Source organism: Ostrinia nubilalis, chromosome 19 (assembly GCF_963855985.1).
Source record: "Ostrinia nubilalis chromosome 19, ilOstNubi1.1, whole genome shotgun sequence".
Taxonomy (NCBI): Eukaryota; Metazoa; Arthropoda; class Insecta; order Lepidoptera; family Crambidae; genus Ostrinia; species Ostrinia nubilalis.
In genome coordinates, this window is record NC_087106.1 from 2,726,480 (window position 1) to 2,744,156 (window position 17,677).

A 17,677-nucleotide genomic window follows, 5' to 3' on the forward strand; every position below is an offset into this window, starting at 1 on the left:
CCGTACTTTTTAAAACTGTCAAAACGAGACTCCGTCATAGATTTTGTATGGCAATACAAGCAAGTGACGTCCCTATTTTGTCAATTCAATTAAACATTTTTTTTTTTCAATTACCACTGCAACCAAAAATCTTAATTTAAAGGTAATTTAAAATTAACTAAGATTTTAATACCAGAATGAAACTAACGCCCGTATTCACAAACGATGCTTGCTTAAGTGAAGCAGCAATTCGATCGCACAGCGTTTAATAGAGCTCTGTGATTGGTTCGTGTGTCACCCTGTGCGTCCACGCGCACTGTGAGACCTCATAGTAACGTTTGTGAATACGGGCGTGTCCTTTTTAAAAAGTTGTGATTTCGAATTATTGGGGAATGGTGTCAAATAGCACAAATAGTCCCATAAGTTTTCGGTTGTACCACATATCCACATACAGTATAATTTTGTTCCAACTATTCTGGCGGGAAAGTAAAACATTGTATTTCAAAGTTTTGTTTCATTTTCTTTAATACTCAATATGTTTATTGCTTCCTTAATAGTACATTTAGGTGTTACATAATATACATATAATATATTATATTTAGAGATCATTAAGGACCTTGTTGGGCGCTGCAAACTTAAAATCTATGTATAGGAGAGGAGGCTTCTTTTTATAGATAGAAAGTTATAGTTTAGTTAGGTACATCGCTAATGAATTTTATCGTCTAGATATTCTTTTATGGTGTATTTGTTTTTTAGTTAATTGCTAATGCGAATATTGAGGATTAATTTACCATTGAGTGTTTATGAACGTACTTCACATGAGTGTGTAAGCAAATGAAACAAAACAGAGTGATGTCACTTCACATTTTCTCAAGAAGTTCGTATGAGAGGCATGAGGTCTCATGGAAAGTGCCACTTTAAGAAAACTCAAGGATCATCAGATCCCTATCATCAAAAGCATTCATTACATCATTAAATAATTAGGATATTGGGTTTATGTGTAGGTACTTATTGGAAAAAACCTATATCAATTAGCGTAACAATTATTTTTAACATTCTTAGTTAGTAATGAGGCAAAAGTTGTGACATTTTGAATGATTTTATTTGTGTAAGTTTTTATTTCTTTATTTTATTTAAAAACTTTATTGCACACACAAAAAAGCAGTACAAAAAGGCGAACTTAATGCCATGTGGCATTCTCTTCCAGCTAACCTTAGGCAAAACAGAGAATTTTAGTAGGCGGTGCAAAATAGTACTGTTTTTGTATCGAGTGAATAATTAGGTTTAAAGAAAAATTATTTCTCATTAAAAACCTTACAGTCACTTACATGAGAAATTAACAAATTTTATGTAGGTAGGTAATTCACAAGTTGTCCAATAGCCAGAACAATTAAATAATAATTATACATTTATATTCAAAAACACAAAACTTACTCGTTAGTGAGACAAAATTATTTCTACTAATTGTAATCATTCAACCTATGGGTTGTAATATTACTTTATTATTATTAGAATTTGTATTATTTGTAACAATTATCAACTAATAAAACTCTACACAAACCACTGCACAAATCCCATAAAAAAACATGCAAACTTCATTCACACGTTAAACAACGAACATCGTTGTCTCCGCCCGCCTTACGCCTACTGGGCGGAGTATAAAAGCTCGACGCGGGCGGCAAAAGCTCAGTGAGCGGTAAGTGGGCGCTGTGTCTAGTGTCAGTGTGCGGCAGGCTTTACTATCGAGCTTTTCAGGTAAGTTTTTGAAAATTTCAATAATTTTGAAATAGGTTTTTTTGTGGTGGGAAAATTTTTATTTGGGTTTTTATGTTAATTTTTTATTAAAAGTGGTTGAAAATTGATGAAATTATTAGAAAATTATTTAACTTACGTAGATAATAATTGTAAATTGATAAATTGTTGATATATTTGACGACAAAAAGTTTTATGTCTTACAATATCTTGAACTTATTTAAAACTTGTACGAAGTGTACTTTAAATATTATAAAGAAACTAAAAATTCACTGGATTTTTACAAACTTTAGGTAGTTAATCTGAACAAAACAAATTATTTAATTTTATAACTAAACTCTTCTTTGTATAAAATACATTTGAAACTGAAAAAGTTTTCAAAACCGCGCAAAAGCAAATTCCAAACGGAATCAAACGCGAACTTACAAAGTATCGCACAAATACTTTCCGACGAAATTTTTAAGCCAGTGAGTGTTTTAACAGTTCAAAAAACTTGTGAAATCAAAACTCCAAGAAGCTTTGAAAGTTAATTTGCTTATTTGTAAAATATTTCATAGTTTTTTACAGAAAATTTTGATTAAAATAGAGAAACACGGGTCTCATCGCGACATTTTTATATTTTAGTTGAATCGGAACGCTACGGAAAGTTAAAAATCATATTTTTTTATGTTAAAATTAAAAGAACTACCTGAATTCCTTCACCTATGCCTTACAAATAAATTATTTGATTTGATAGGTATGTGCTTGAAAATTTGGATCAATGGTGTCTTGAAGCCTGATCACGGAAATACTGTGTCCACGTTTTTTTCTTTTACAATAAGAATTTTCTAAGTTATCTATAATTTTCACATGAAATGTCAAGGAATGCCTTAGTCTGGTTGCCACAAAAAAAAAAACATTGTATGGGCCATAGCAACATATTAAACAATTTTATTGAGTGTCTGTCTCAATGTCATGTACCTATACTCGTAGTTTAAAAACCAACAACTGAAAAATTATTACAGTACACTCGTCAGTATGAGAATTATAAATTTTTATTTAAATATAGCATCTATTACAACGTGATAAGTGTTTACAATTTACTCTCATATTCTGCGGAGTACAACTAAGAACGATAATGTTAATTCCCTGTTTCATATTATCATAATCGACGGGTAACACGCAATGTTAAAACGGTAATAATGAACTCAACTTATCACATACCAACAAGAATAAGCGAAAACCTTTTAAAGCATTTTTTATCTTCTAAAGTACAGTAGAGCGCCGATTATCCGAATTAATTGGGACCGGGGTCGATTCGAATAATCGAAAATTCGGATAAATCGGACATAGACTGGTAATAAAGAAAAAGCGTGTTAAAAACGACTGTCACACATATAATAAACTTTAATAGCTATATTTACAGTTCTACAATAACGTTTAGTTGAAAAAAAATAAATAATGTAGCCCTCCCATCAAACCTTTGCAATGCCTTAACTAGGTAACTAAGTAATAAGCACACATGTATTAGTGATAAGACCTTTAATGTACACTTAGTAGGCAAATAAACAATTTGAATTTGAATTTGAAATATACCTGGACTCTAGCAAGTTCCATCTTGTTACAACAAAAATAATCAAAAATTACTTGGTTCTGATTTTTATATTATGCTTAGGACCGATTCGGATAATCGGCGCTCTACTGTATCTATATTTTTATTGTTTATTTCTTTCCAAACGCATGTTGATTTTTCCAAACAACAGTGAAGTTTCTTGCGCTGCTTCTTCTACTGATGCACCTGTTCCAAAGCAGTGGTAAAAACTAGGACTTTTTATAGAACTTTTTATAACGTAGAGAGGATCTACAGCTTGACAGTCAATAAATTCATATCACAGTAAAGGCTAGTTTCCTTTTAAAATGGGTACCTGAGTAATAATATTTATATTTAAAAAAAATCGTATAAAGTGATAAGGACGAAAAATGTTACGTACTTTAGTGCACATTTTCATAAATCCTAATCAAGTCTCATCTTTCTGAAACAGTTTGGAGAGTGTAAAAGAGATTTTCAATCGTCAAATTAAATGTGAATAATCAATATAAATAATTACAAACACAAATAAAAGATTAGTAATAAATCTATACAAAAATAACCAATAAAAATCTGTCAAAAACATTTCTCCAATTTTGCAGTCAGAAAGAACATTTTAAATAACGTTTCAAAATCCAATCAGTTTCACAAAACACATAAAAGTCTTTATTAAGAAATTAATTAATCCTTTTTTAAGGGAAAAATCCCTTTAAAAGCCTAGGCAATATTTTAATTACGCTTTTTCTTCATTTCTTTTATTACGAATCACCTTTGTGTGTATAGAAATGGGGTACCTTTGCAAACTGCCTTTGTGGTGGTAAAAGTTGTATTATGCTCCTATAAAAAGAGTTTTACATTGGCCATAGAAACACGTTTTTAGAAACCTTTTTTTTAACGCTACTCATATAAACAGTCAATTTGCGTCTCTTATTTATTTATTCATTATCAGAAGAAATGCATGCTTAGTTTTACAGAAAGGTCCAAAATGGATAATTGTACGGGTAATATAATTTTTACATAAAGATGCATGTCATAAATTATGATTACCATGTCAAATCAAATCTATCTATGGGACTAGCTACGAAATTACATCCCCCGTTCGTTCTATTGCAACTCCTATGTAGCTAGGATCTACAGCTTAGCCGCCAATAAAAACTATACTATTCTATACAGTCTAAACAAACGAAACTATTATAGGACAGAGGCTATAGGTAAATGCTTGTGCAAGATCCATAACGGTCTGGTACAAATAAGGAGACTATGCCTGTTTTCACCATCAATCCCTAATTTATGGGACCCCTATGAAAACAAAATGCCTGTTATGAGTTACCATAGGGGTCACTTAAAATTACGGATTGATGGCGAAATGGGCATCAGTTTCTTCCGCCACTTCTTCTTGGCACCAGCCGATATGTTGTCCCGAAGTGGTGGTAGAACAAAGCTATAATTTGAGACGTGTAGGCATAAGTGCCTTGAGAAAGACCTACATATACTAATAAATAAATAAATCCTTGGACATTTTACACTGCGCCGCTAGCCCCAAACTAAGTAAGCAAAGCTTGTACTATGGGTACAAGATAACGGATAAACATACTTAAATACTTTTTTTTTGTAAATACATACATACATAATATACAAAGAAAACACCCAGATCCGTCGCAGAAATTAAAATTCATCGTTTCAATTTCTGCCCGGCCGGGATTCGAGCCCGGGACCTCTCGGCACAGTCTGTTCTGAACCACTACACCAAACGGCCGATAAAGAACTTGAATTTAATACTGTTATGTTGTCTGTAGTCCTAAAATAAATAAATAAAAAGAAGACCTATTCCAATGTCATAAATATCATTACAATCGAGCAAATTCGCTGTACAATAAATATATTATGTCCACATAAGCCTTCATAGGGCCTGTAATATGTCAGTTTCTACGATTGTGGGTTTCTTGGAGAAAAATGGGACGATGTCAATTAAGGGTCATATAGAGAGATTTATTGACAAAGCTTAATGTACGGTGAAAAGAAATAAAAGTTCTGTAGTGTGAGAGGACATTTTAACTATACTTACAATAAAACTAGAATAGAATTTGTATTTGAGATTTAGGTAGTATCTAGTTAGATAGCTAGGAACTGGAATTCGCCGCCTGCTGTCTTTCCTGAAGACTATAATCCGGGCCTTTTTAAGGCGAGAGTGAATAGGCACTTACAGGGCAGATATTTACCATCCTAGACTGCATCCCACTTAACACCAGGTGCGATTGTGGTCAAATACCTGCCTTGTTATGAATTAAAAAAACTTCACTTTTTTCAATGCACTTTATGCAGAAGTACTTACATGTAGGTATTTGTTGCTTTTTTGAGATTTTACTAACTGCTAAACATTAATTAACATTCTATGGTATCTTTTACTTGTTGGAAAGTTTGAATTTCTGTAGGGTACTAGGTTCCATTCCCAGGTGGATCCACAAATCGGAACGTAACAAGTGTGTGTTCTTTGGTTAGGTCATTGTAGCCATAAATCAGTCTAATGTAAAATAAGCTATTTTGGTACTTCTAATAAGTTATGTCAAAAGTCTATAATGCCTAAAGGTGAGTATAGACCAGAGCATTTGCTTGTAACAGAACAACGAGCCGCTCTATGAAATATCTAGTGTCCTATCACGAACCAAACGTCGTACTTTTTACCTGTATTAACCATTCGCAAGAACGTTTCATTTTTTTTTTTATCTACAACGATCATAAGTGGTGGTGGTGGTCACATGGTAAGTGACGATCAGGCCGAAGGTGGAAGCGAGCTTCACCCGGAATCCTCAACCACAGAGGAACTGGCTATCTTACCTCTAACTGCCGGAACACAACAATGCTGTTAACATTGTTGTTATGGCGACAGACTTAGGTAAGATGGTGGTAGCTAGCCAGGTGGACTTAGAATAAGCCCTACCACCAACCAAACCGAACAGAAAAATCTGCCCCCACTGGGAATCGAACCCGGGACCTCTGCGTCTGAAGCAGGTGGTCTTACCACTAAACCACAAAGGTTATTTTACATTCACATTACATACAAATGCTCGAAAAAATGCTCTAGTCTATACTCACCTTAAAATAAATAACAATAGGAGAAGTTTAACTTTACATTATTTATTACAAAAATAGTTTAAATGGACGATTAATCTGACCATTACCGTTTCTTCCATGTCATGATGATTCGACAGTCATTGACCTAGGCAATTACTGTTATTAAGCTATGTGTATTAAGTTCTATATCCACGATATTAACCATTATCGTTCATGGTGGAATTTGGAAATGACATTTGTACAGCTAAAGTACAAATCATAGAAGCACCCCCTGAAAACCATGGCTGAAAACCGGTGTTGCAAGGATCTCTCCTTATAACGTAGACTGAGCCAGGTCCAATTGCCTTCGGTGTACTTTATGTACTCTTTATGTACTATTTATTATACATAAAGAGTATATAGATTTATTTATTTTGTATGAAAATAAAAAAAAATAAAATCATGATATCAAATTTCTGACTTCACCATACCATTTATATGCCTATGTTAACATGGGCTAGTGTCGGCTCATATACCCATTTACCTAACACCCTGTATAAGTGCCACTTGTGGTTTAAACTGAATATTTTTTTTTTTATTTTGATTGATTTTGATTTTTCATGGAGGTCCACAATTTCATCTTCGGACTATGTATACCTACCTAATTTGAATAAAGTGGTACCTGATTACTTCACTATATTATCAAATTCTAATAGAATACCATCTACTTTTATTCTATCTTTGTAGAGCCTAACATGGCTGACAAAACTAATTTTTGACATCTTTGGTATTTAAGACCACCATCATGACGTCATTAAATTGACACCTAATCCTGGTAAATAAATAAAGACCGCCTGCCAAATGGATGTATGTATAACCTTGTCAAGGTTGCTGAAAGTCATTGACCAGCTATTTTCAGTAGTGAACTTGATTGATGATTCTTCTATGATTTATTCGTTGACTTGCAGCAGTCAAACACCATGCCACTTTGATGATTAAAAGCTACTAGATTGTAATTCCATTGTGTAAACATGCGATCGGTATTTGACGTTTGACAAGTCAGTAATTTGATAGTTGTATCGATCGGGCAATTGTCAAAAAGGTTTGCCTAATTAAACTGTTTTGGGGCTGCGCACACTTAGACCCTTTTTGCTGCCATCATAGGAAACCGAGTCGTTGTATGCCAAGTGGAAGCAACTGGACATAAAAAGAATACTTGAATTTGAATTTGAAAGCGTTTACGTTAGCACAGGGAGTGGCTGATATTTTTTTTTCTCAATCAAACACTTATTTTTATGAAGCTGAAGCGTTGAAGTTACGGCATGCTACATTTCTTTCAACCTAGTGACGTCTGTGACGTCATAAGTCTCTACTTTTTAAGCTTTAGTGCGCTTTATTTGATTTCTTAAAGCGGAAAATATAATTTCAAACCCATAATGTAAAAGCCCTAATCAATAATGAATGGGCATGAATTTCAGAGGTATGTTAGTTTCAAAAATTAAGTAGCAAAACATTATTAAATAGTGCAAGTTATGTAAAAGATTGTAAATATTAAGTATAAAGCGAGGTGTGTAGGTAATACATAAACTGTTTATAAAAACTAATAATCGTGTGTCATCTTGGATTCTACCAACGCATCTTTAAAAAGAACACGCGCGGACTTCAACATAAAGAAAAACATCATGCATACGATAAACAGAGTTTTAAATAGGAAAAGTTTAACATATGAAGCGAAGTTTGATCGAATCCGTCCACCCGTCTCGCGCATCATGTCGTCTTTGGAGATCCTTAGGAGATCTGGAAAACGATTTAGAAATGAAAAATGTTTAGTACTTTTGACTCCAATAAGAGATCTGGAATAGGAAATGAAAAATGTTTAACGTTTCTATTGACTCGACTAGAACAGTGAATAAAGGCGCTCTATCACCTGGAGTATTTGCATGTAATGTTGCACGAACATGCATCAGTGAGAAAGGCGAACAGAGCATTACCAGTAATATTTATTGGCGAGAGAAGAGACAACTGCGCAACTTGTACTTAATACAATAATGATGATCAAATCTGAAATGTTAAATCCTAGAAAATGTTAAACTTTCGCGTTCTATTACAATTAAAATATAGAAATGCGGAGATCAACACGACATTCAGGGAGACGATTATGAAAAAATCGAATATGAAATGTTACTGATCAATGCTCCTGATGCAATGAGGTGAGATAGCACCTTTACAAACAGTATGTATAACAAAGCTCGACTTCGACTTGTCATTGTTTGTTATTTGTTTCCTACCTTCAAAGAATGAAAACTCCATACAAAGTTAGTTCAGCTATCCATTTGTGGAAATGGCGCTCAAATCGTAATAGAAGAAATGGATTATATTATTTACTTAAAACATTTAAAATTAATTTTATCCAAATTTAAAAAAGCTTATAAGGCCTTATTACAATTAAAATTAAGCACACGTTGAACATTGCTTTGCTTAAAATGACATTTCCATACTAAATATGACAATGTAAACAAGTGTTCAACGGGCGTTTAATTTTTTGTATTAAGCCTAAATTTTTAACTAAATTAACATTTTAACGATTTTAAAACCTGATCTTTGGTTTATAAAGAATGTACCAGTGTAGATTTTTACTCACAGTTACATACTGCAGTTTATGTTTTACATAGAGTCGCCAGCACATGAAAGTATACATTCACATTGCAATATTACCTATTACAACTATAAGATGCTACAGTCTTAGGGCTTGTTCCAACGAAGACATCCAGGTTTTTGCAGGAACTGTTTTTTGCAGAACATGTTTTTTGCATTTAGTAATATTCCCGTGTATTCATATTAACATTCACATGAACATTTCCCGTTTCTCGTTTGTAGTGTCCCGCAAAAAATCGATGTAACTCGAATTCCAAACACATAATGTGTGTTCACATGATAGTCCACTTTTTCGAAATCCTGCATTTTACTGGATCCCGTAAAGTTAGATTGCCGTGGGAACGAGCCCTTAGCTTGACGTACCGTCATCAGTCCATCTAGAAGACACCCCAATTACGTATTATCATGGAATCTTTACGAACTCATCGCTCATTCCTGGCGTGCTCCGATCAAGTAAACAATTTTATTGGGACGTCATTATTCCGTGAAACGCACGTTTTTTATCGGCACTAAACTTTTATTTGATAAGATTTGGTTTTTGAACTTTGACTTCAATGACGTCATGACTTCAGAACATGAACTGTAATTGATACCACAAGGCCGAGTTGCACCATCTTATTTTAACAAATGTCAAAAGTCTGTCAAACTCCATACAAAAACATCGCTTATGGTTAAAGTCACGGTTAAAAAACAGCCTAACGCCCGTATTCACAAACGATGCTTGCTTAAGTGAAGCAGCAAATCGAACGCATAGCGTTGAATAAAGCTCTGTGATTGGTTCGTGTGTCACACTGTGCGTCCACGCGCACTGTGAGACCTCGTAGTAATGTTTGTGAATACGGATGTAAGTCTACCCAGAAATTGTCCTTCTATTTCATAAGATCCATTATGGATTTACTGAGATTTTATTTACCAAATACATCCACCGTGGATCTTTAAGAATGGAAACCAATTTTGTGGCAGGAAATTCCATTATTTTGGGGGATATGACGTAAAGAGGTGATATCACCCAATCTCTGGGTACAAATCACAAACGTACCTCTTTGACCACTAAAAACTGGATATACTTTGAGTACATTATTAGTACAAAACCTCACTAAAACTCAGTGGAGACCGAGGAGAGTTGTGACATTGTCGAATTTTGGAAACCTGTTAACTTTTTTAACTCGAGACAAAAATTTTAAAACACGCACTGTTACGAGCTTGCTAGTAGGTAGTTAATAAGTTCCAAAAAATCGACAGTCACAATAACTCTCCTCGGTCGCTACTAAAGGTATCAAGTTTAAAATTCATTGAGAAAATACGTCATATTTTAGTGCGTTAATACAGGGTGGAAACGATAAGTGATCTCACTCGATTATTTCGAAGCTATACAAGATATCGAAAAACGGGTTACTGATCCAGAAAGTGCTTCACGAGCTCTATCAAACAGTACCTATAATAGGTTACATAATAAATAGAGCTCGTGAAGTACTCTCAGGATCAGTAACCACTTTACGATATTTTGTATGCTTTAGAAATTATCTAGTGAGATCACTTATCGTTTCCACCCTGTATACGTGACTGTGCATCGTTTACGCATAAATATCTACATTCATCACAAGTAAAACTGGGAATACGTAAAAAAAAAACACCGTAAATTGTTTAAATTAGTGAAAAGCGCTGTTAAATTTAAAATCACCGTGAGCTCAAATTGTTTTAACAGTAAATTAACAAGTTAATTTGGAAATGTGTGTTCGCGGTAGAATTCGTAGCGTTAGTCGACAGGCTTGAATCTGACAGCTGGGTGACAGCCTGATAGCCACATGACGTTACGATCCGTTTTGCCTGCAGAAAAACCAATTTTTCATTTATTAATTTATTTCCAAGCTTTTTATGCAGAAGACAAAGTTTTTAATTCTAACGTAGTGGCTAGATACGATATACATATATATTTTAAAGTTTATTAGTAATTTGTTATTACACTAAATAATATGTATGCTTGTATCACGAGCACGAGTGAGCTCACCACAATAGTCGAGCGGCGGCGTGGACCGAACCCGCGTTCCGCGTTTTCAAGTGCAATGAATTTTTTGTTTATCTCTTCTATATAAAAATAAGTCGGGTTTTCCTCCCTGACGCTATAACTCCAGAACGCACGAACCGATTTCCACGGTTTTGCATTCGTTGGAAAGGTCTCGGGCTCCGTGAGGTTTATAGGAAAGAAAATTCAGGAAAAATTTCAACAGAAAAGCGGGAAGGGGGTAAAACGGGATCCACGCGTACGAAGTCGCGGGCGGCCGCTAGTTTATTTATATTTAAAAGTGTGGTTTACTAAAAGTGCCAGATCAAACTTGTAGTTACGAGTGATAAGTTCTAGTTCTTCAAGTCCTAACTACGTTCATTGAAATCTCCTTACACATGCCTTTTATGCTTGGCTTTTATGACATAACAGGTACCTTTGTTCTAACAAGTTTAAGATTTTACGTGAGTTAATTGTTCGGCAAGTTATACGAGTATAACTTAATCAGAAAATTAATTAGAAATAACTTTACAACGACAGGGAAATGGCGCAGTTGGTGTGATTCGGGGAACATAATTTAAGCAGTTAATTACAACTAATTTTCATTCGCCTTTGATTGCTTTATCAATAAATTAAATCGTCAGCTGTCAGTCTTGAGCAGGGATACTATGGATATCCGTAGCCGTAACCGAAACTTTCGGATATCCGAAATAATAGAACATTCGTAACCAATTCAAGAATTTCGAATAGTTTCGGATGTAAGCAGACAGAGTCTAAATTCTTTATGTTTCTCTCTGGCATAACATCATGTTTTACCTAATCATTCATAATAATATTTATTTGTCCGATTGTAAAATCAAAATAAATTACTATTTATAGTCTATAAATGAAAGTCAAATCTTTTAATTATTTTAAAATTGAAATTACCGAACCGAAACCGGTATAATATTATTCCTATATTCCTAACCGTATCCATAACCGAAATTACATATCCATGACATCCCTAGTCTTAAGATATTTGCCGTGGGCCAATTACTAGAGTTAATTAATTTAGTAGCTTTTCCAGAAATTTTCCCACTTTTCCCACGTGCATTTCGATTTAAATAAATAAATAAATTCCTGTTCTCTTAAAAAAATACTCCCATTGTCCCCCACCATTTTAGAGATAAACAGGAAAGCGACTTTGTTTTATAGGTAACTAGCTTTTGCCCGCGGCTTCACCCGCGTGAAATTTAGTTTGTCACAGATCTACATAAATTATAGCCTATACTCGTATGTTATTCTGGGTCATAAACTATAATGATGAAAAGTTTAATCAAAATCCGTTCAGTAGTTTTTGCGTGAAAGAGTAACAGACATGTTGACATCCAGACATCCATACAAACTTTCGCATTTATAATAGTAGTAGGAATAGCGGCCGCCCGCGACTTGATTGACTGGATCCCATTTTATCCCCTTAGCAAAATCCCATCTTAGTGAGCACCTACGTTCCAAAAGGAACCCCATGCAAAATTTGAGACTCCTAGCACTTGTAGTTTCTGTGATTTCGTGATACTGATAAGTGAGTGAGTCAGTAGTAGTGATATTCCGATAAACTATCGTGGTTTAAGTTACAAAAAATGTAACTTGTACAGTACCTACTCTTCCCTGCGTGATCGAATTAGAAATGAGGAGATCCGCAGGAGAACCAAAGTGACCACATAGCTCGCAGAATTGCTAAAATCAAGTGGCAGTGGGCGGGGAACGCTCATAGAGACGATGGCCGTTGGGGCAGAAAAGTTCTTGAGTGGCAACCACGGGCTGGAAGACGTAGCGTGGGCAGGCCTCCTACTAGGTGGACCGACGATCTTGTAATGGTCGCGGGAAGAACCTGGATGCGGGCAGCGCAGGACCGTTCATTGTGGAAAACCTTGGGAGAGGCCTTTGTCCAGCAGTGGACGTCATTTGGCTGAAGCGAAAGAACAGTAATCTTAAAGATTGTCGTTCCGAAATAGCACCTATTAAAACTGCACAAGTTGCCTCAATATGCAGTTGCCTGTTCTTTACTAAGCCTGTCTTTTAATGAAAAATATTGTATAGAATAGAGACGATATTAATATCAATATCCATTCAGTGGAGTCTCAAGTCTGGAGGAAAGCCTTAGAACAAACATTCACGTGTCTTTCATATGCACGAGTAAGAAAGTTTTGTATGAAGACGCGATATTGTATCTACTAGTAGATACTCGTGTAGAGAAGTTATAAAAACTCTTTCAAGGAAAAGTTGACTTTCAATGATTTGTCCTTGAAAATTCAAAGTTATCATTACGTACATTAGCATGTATTAGTTATGTTTGGGGCTCTACATTTCTTTTGCTAAATTACTCATAATACAAGTAGGATAAGATGCTACACAATGATTAGGTTAATGTGCTTTTTTCTATCAAACAATATTAAATTGCTACTATTGTTTTACTAGGGTTTTTTATTTAGCCTTACGACTAAATAAAATACTTAACTTTATCCTTCTTATGCCAGATTTCACCATCGATCCCTAATTTTTAAGTGATCCCTATGGTAACACATAACAGGCATTTTGTTTGCATAGGGATCACTTAAAAATTATGGATTGATTGTGAAAACGGGCATTAGTCAACTTTATACGTTGCTACTTAGTCCCAAAGTAAATCTATTCTATACTAATATTATAAATGCTAAAGTAACTCTCTCGTCTTGCTTTCAAGCCTAAACCACTGAACCGATTTTGATGAAATTTGGCATAGAGATAGTTTGAGTCCCGGGAAAGGACATAGGATAGTTTTTACCCGGTTTTTGAAACTGGGACGCGCGCGATAAACTTTTTCTGTGACAGACAAAATTCCACGCGGACTAAGCCGCGGGCGGAAAGCTAGTAAAGTTATAAATATTTACTATATCTATAAGTAGGTACTACTGAGTTACCCATAAGCATGCTCCATCTTATGTTTGTCTGGTATTTTGGTTACATATTTGTACCCTTCTATATTAAGGAAATAATCCCACGCTATCCCTACCACCCGAGTCTCTATATTGGTCACATAGTGGCATTAATATGGCTGTAACCTTTGACCCTTATCTAATTTGATAAAAAAAATAGCAAGTGTAGTTAGACTGACGATTTGCTAAATATTTATTTGCCAAGTTATTTTTTTTCCAAAAGTCGGCCATTTAGTGTAGTGGTTCAGAACGGACTACTATGCCGAGAGGTCCCGGGTTCGATTCCCGGCCTGGCAGAAATTGAAATAATGAATTTTAATTTCCGTGACGGGTCTGGGTGTTTTCTATGTATGTATTTACAAAAAAAGTCTTTAAGTATCCGTATAATAAGTATATTCGTTGTCGAGTACCCATAGTACAAGCTTTGCTTAGTTTGGGGCTAGCGGCGCAGTGTAGAATGTCCAAGGATATTTAAAAAAAAGTCTTTCAAACATATTTACTTATTTTAGCATAGGATACTACAATAGTTTGCCTATGAAGCCACGGTAGCCGAACGGTGAAGGGGTCGGACTGGCCGACTCTAGATCCGAGGAATGCGGGTTCGAACCCCGCGCTCGACTATTGTGGTGAGCCCACTCGTGACACAAGCATACTTAGCTTACCACTAGGAGCTAACGGACTACGTGTATTGCATAAATCTTTAAACATAAAAGCGAAAGGTCACTGACTGACTCACTTATCACGAAATCTCAGAAACTATAACACCTAAAAACTTGAAATTTGGCAGGTAGGTTCCTTATAGGGTAGACATACAAAGTTGCGGGCGGCTGCTAGTTACTAATATTCTTGAAGAAATGTGATCTAATTTACATAATAGCACTTGAAGACTCCATTTACAAAATAAAGATGGCATATCAGCAAATTACTTTCTTTATATTGCTGGTCTTAGCTGCAGCTTTTCTCAACGTAATAAGTTTTAAGACATTTTTGCTTAGTTGTCTAAATGCATCTATTCACTAGATATATATGAGTAGGTATACGTTGATTGTTTCTTTGGGTCTTCACAATGAAATAAAAAATAAAATAAATAAATATCCTAGGACATTTTACACTACACTTCTAGTCCCAAACTAAGCAAAGCTTGTACTATGGGCCCTAGACAACGGATATAAACATCCTTCTTTTTTGTAAATTACTTTATTAACTCATCATTTCAATTTGTAAATTACTTTATTAATATGAATTTATTAAAATGATGACATTTCAATTTCTACCCGCCCGGGAATCGAACCCGGGACCTCTCGGCATAGTAGTCCGTTCTGAAGCACTACACCAAACGGCCGACAATTAATACTGTATTCACAATTAACACTAATATTTATTTTTGCCCCGTTTATTTTAACATATCAGGTTATTTAGAATCACGTGATGTGTAAACTTTTTCATTATCATTTATCAGACTAAGCGTGCGCTTTAGGGAGTCATATAAAGGTATAATAAAGGCACATTTGGCCTCATTAGACGTAATCATTTGTATGAGCTCTGCCAAGGCCTTGCTGATGGTGTAATGAGAGTGTTCTTTATTACAAAAGTTGGTTAAAAGGAAGCCTTTCCTAAAGGTTATAAAAAAATTCTTCACAAGTTTTCAATTACAAGTACATAAGGATTCCCGGTGAAGCTCGCTTCCACCTTCGGCCTGATCATCACTTACCATCAGGTGAGATACAAGCCAAGAGCTCCCTCGTTGTGGATAAAAAAAAACAAACGCATTTTACAACAATATTTACTGTGAAGACTGGTGCTTGCTATGGGTTGAGACAACCTTAATACAAGACAGGTCTCCACCTCTTAGACCGGTAGTAACGCAAAAAATGCTTCTAAACTAACATAATTCAACAGTTAATATAATGTATTTTTCTCTAATAATAGCTAATTAATGTTACAAAAGACGTAACAATTTAAAACGTGTGGTGTGTGGTGAGTGAGGGTTGTGTGGTGGTGTTCCATAAAGGTTTTTAGAAAGAGTTCGTATGACCGAATAGCTCACTGCTTTAATCTTGTTCTTCTTCTGTCTTTGTTTATGGATAGCTTTTACTTTGTTCTGACCTAGGAATCATATTCTTATAACGTTCTGGAAATTCTTGAGGGAGGCCTTTATCCAGCAGTGGACGTCATATTGGCGAAACTGAACTGAACTCGACGAACGTTAGGTTTAATGTTTGTCCATCAAATAAGTTCGTTTGTTAACGTAAGTGTGTTGTTGTTGTAACATTATCATTCTTGATAAGCATTAATCGCAACATTATAAAATTGTGAAGAAAATCTATTACATATAAAAGCAAAAGGTATATACTGACTCACTCATCACGAAATCTCAGAAACTACAAGTGCAGGAGTCTCAAGTTTCTATTAGAACGTAGGTGCTAACTAAGACGGGATTTTGCAAAATTCAACCTCTAAGTGGGTAAAACGGGATCCACGCGTACGAAGTCGCGGGCAGTCACTAGTAAACTATAAAATCTCGACACGTAATCCCAAAATACTCGTATTTTTTCAAACCCATTCGAAAAGACATGTCATAAAAAGATATTTTTGCTTTTAGGGTTTCGTGGAAGAAACACGTAGCTACTTAGCGGCTTCTGATATTTATGTCGTATGAATTTTAACGATTCCAGCAATGTCGCAATCTGAGTAGTAAAAAATCCTGAAAAAATGTAACTGGAGTTACCTACTTCTTATTTCAAAATATGTAGTTGTTACCTCAGGTTACAGAAATAGAAAATACAATTTAATTTTGCTCTACTAGTAGTTAATTTATGAGTAAGTATTTCTAGTCTAATTATACTTTTTGTGAAGATCAAAGACCAAACTCTTCATCATCATCATTTCAGCCACAGGACGTCCACTGCTGAACATAGGCCTCCCCCAATGGTTTCCATATTGACGGCGCCTTCCTGCTACCTTTACGAGGTCGTCGATCCACCTTGTGGGTGGACGTCCTAACAAAAATTTGTTTATTTTTAGCCTTTATTAAGTAGTTACAAAGTATAAAAGGCGTTAATTAATACGTTAAACAAAGCATTATCTATCTCCTTAATCTTCCAGCATTTTACACTTCATCTACCTTCCCATTCTTCAAGCTCAACGTGATTGAGAAAGGATTACGCCAAATCCTCCAAACTTCGAAATATCCCACCTAATCACATCTACCCAATTAGCCGTCTTAGAAAAAGGTTAGAAACCTTCGTAATATCCGTGGGCGATCCCCAGACCTTTATACAGGAAGGTGATTTCCTGCTTAATCCGGGATTAACGCAGGAAAATGAGGAATTGTAACATTCTTAGCTGCATTTTATAACTGGGCAAATGAAGGATTGGAAAGGTTGGAATTCTTTTAAGGTATTACAGGCGAGCTACACTGGACGCTACAAATGAGCTATACAGGACGCTACAGATGAGCCATTGAGCCCATAATAATGTGTCACAGTGTCAGTATATCATCGAGTGGTGTGTTTATTTCATAGACTTATAAAAAAGTGATTTCGCACTTCGAAATGGTTCATACAGTCAGTAGAGCTTGATAAAAATAGATTACTAAGTTTTATCCGTGACTTTGTCTTACTCGTTTACCTACGTACCTATGTTTAATTATAGCCTATGTGCTTTTTTTATCCATCCGTTCTTTCGTGAAGGAGTAAAAAAATCTATCCAAATTCA

At 35.1% G+C, this 17,677-nt stretch overlaps 1 protein-coding gene across 1 annotated transcript in view; it reads left to right on the forward strand.

Annotated features, from left to right (window-relative positions):
* The first annotated feature begins 1,644 nt into the window (after positions 1-1,644).
* Positions 1,645-17,677, forward strand: part of LOC135081062 (helicostatins) — a 70,638-nt gene continuing 54,605 nt past the window's right edge. Inside the window, exon 1 of the mRNA XM_063975785.1 lies at positions 1,645-1,734. The gene's annotated coding sequence lies outside the window, so the exon portion shown is untranslated. The remainder of the gene's footprint in view (positions 1,735-17,677) is intronic.